The 2,547-nt window shown below is 40.4% G+C and overlaps 1 non-coding gene across 1 annotated transcript; it reads left to right on the plus strand.

Annotated features, from left to right (window-relative positions):
• The first annotated feature begins 203 nt into the window (after positions 1-203).
• LOC150029962 (small nucleolar RNA R71) lies at positions 204-310 on the plus strand. Its single transcript, XR_016527235.1, has one exon. It is a non-coding gene; the product is annotated as a small nucleolar RNA R71 (small nucleolar RNA).
• Positions 311-2,547: the final 2,237 nt, after the last annotated feature.

Here is a 2,547-nt window from a genome sequence, read left to right on the forward strand (position 1 = left end):
CATTGTTTGCATCATTTTCTTTGATTCTTAATCTTTGAACGTTTTCCCTCCAATCCTCGTGATTTTTTGGAAATGCGATCCAGTATACTCTTTGCCTCCTCATATGTTATGTTAGAAGACCACCAGTGGCTACCGCATTGGCAGCGGTCTACGAAGATGGATTCAATCCGTGGTAGAAAATCTCCATTTGTAGGCAATCTAGTAAGCCATTGTGTGGACAGTCTCTTACCAGTCGCTTAAACCTCGCCCAAGCATCACTGAGCGATTCGTCATCTTCTTGTTCAAAATTTGTTATTAATTTCCTTCTTCTAGCATTCTCATATGGTGGGAAATACTTCTTCATAAACTTTTCCACCACCTGTTCCCACGAAGTGATCTCTCTCGATTCGAGAGAATATGCCAATTTCCTTGCCTAATCACACAAAGAAAATGGAAACAGAGTTAGTCGAACTTCCTCAGTAGAGATTCAGGAACAAAAAAGTATTGCAGATTTCAATAAAGCTTCGGAGGTGGGCGTGCGGGTCCTCGCTACGCCTTCCTCTGAACTATCCTATAGTGGATCATTTGCAGCATCACCAACTTCATTTCGAATCGGCTTCCGTTGAGGGCAGGCCTCATGATTCTTGGAGAGAAATCATAGAGGTTTGGCGATGCATAGTCTCTAATGGGCCTATTGCGATCATTTGCCAACAAAATTGGATTCGCCATGACATTGTTATCATTTGGTGCTCCATTTCCAGGCTACTTTGTCATCTCTTCTTTATCTGACTGTGGTTGCTATTGGCGGTCTCTCAATCTACGTCTAAAAGTCCTCTAAATCTCCGAGTCGTAATTCGCCATAGATTGAGAGTCTACAAAGAAATTAGAAAAATTACCGTTAGCACTATATTTTGCCGAAGTCCCCAGCAACGATGCCAAAAACTTTATGCTTGATTTTTTGAAGTGGAAATGTGGATGATATGCGTTGATGAACTTGCATTGTGCACTCAAGTTTCCTCAGCGGAATCCAAGTGTAAATTCCTCTAATTTCCTGGTAAGTCCAAGGCCGAACACAAGGACTTGTGAAAACAGATTGTGTTGGTAAGTTTTATGAAAACCTTGCGGTAATCGAGTAAATAAATTGTTGGTTTGTTGTTGATTGCATTAATGAGAAAATAAACAAATGCGGCGGATTTGAGAAAAGGCAGTTGTGTGATAGATGCAATGAGTATGCAATGAACAGGTTGAGAAGATCTTCAGCTAGCGTTAATTGGGAATGCATCAGACTATGCGATCATGTTACAACCATACACAACAAGTCATTTGCCAATGCAAATGTGATGCTCCTAAGTATAGGACTCATGTGTTGAATGCGAAAGTGTTCATAGAGATTATTCCTAAGTCTCTACTCTTGTCCTATGCGATGATGCAAAATACATGAAAGCAAGGTGACTACATACAATCATATCCTATCTCTAGGATGCATGCGATGCATTAATAACAAATAGTGCTCATTCCTATGCTCCTATCTCTTGATTATGCGTTCTAATCTTGTTCTTCCGAGCCTTGATTCTAACCTGACCTTCTCATGTCTAGATCTTGTCCTTAGACTACCCTCCCGAGTATCTCTAATGGACGAATGAAGCATACATAACACAAGATAATCGCAAAGAATGAAGATTCCTTAGTTGTGCTAGCTAAATGCTTCTCGACCCATTCAACTGATTTAGCTACTCATGCATGTATAACAAAGAGGGAACAGATATAGAGAAGAAAATTATTTTTTTATAAATGAGTTTGAGTATAAAATAACAATGGAATTTAAAGATAGAGAGCCTGGTAGTAATTCCTTACTGACCTAAGGTTTTACATTGAAATCTCTATTCGGTTCTAAAGATGTTCCTGCTCCCGCAAGCGTCGGCCCTCTCTCTGCCCTTGAAGCTTCCGGCACTCTCCCAAGCTTACCAGAACGATCTGCCGGCACAACCTCCTTCCTCTCTTCCGTCTTAAAATGAAAGAAAAGTAAGAACAAAGACGTATGAACTAAGGAATGGTGAACTGATCAACTCGTCAACCCCTTCAACTGAAGAATTCCCTTGGTATTTATAGGGCATCCATGGTGAAAGGTGGCTTCTCTCTCATGGTTATACAGATGGGACGACTTTAATTCCTGACTGATCTACCGAATAATTGTCACCGAAAAGCAGAATGTACTTTGTTACCATTATCGGCTGTCAACTTAATTCGGATTCGACTATCATCAGCTTTCTATCCCATCACGATTAATTAGCCTTACATCTAGATGCACCCACCATGTTGCGTTGAGCGGCAATCCTTCTCGGGCGAATGATTACGACACAATCATTGCAAAGCCTTGCGATGAAGTTTCACTCGACCAGTGATTTCTTATGATCGCAATTCTTGCATTGCGTCAATGCATATTCTGCACAAAAATACAAAAATCAACTGTTCTAATGCGTTGAACGCGTGCAACCGCAATATTATGAAATCAATGCTTAATGGACGCAAATGAACATATTTCATCAACGCAATCCAACATTGTTTAAG

The sequence above is a fragment of the Benincasa hispida genome, unplaced genomic scaffold, assembly GCF_027475165.1.
Source record: "Benincasa hispida cultivar pf3 unplaced genomic scaffold, pf3_genome.v1.1 HicScf748, whole genome shotgun sequence".
NCBI classification, from domain to species: Eukaryota; Viridiplantae; Streptophyta; class Magnoliopsida; order Cucurbitales; family Cucurbitaceae; genus Benincasa; species Benincasa hispida.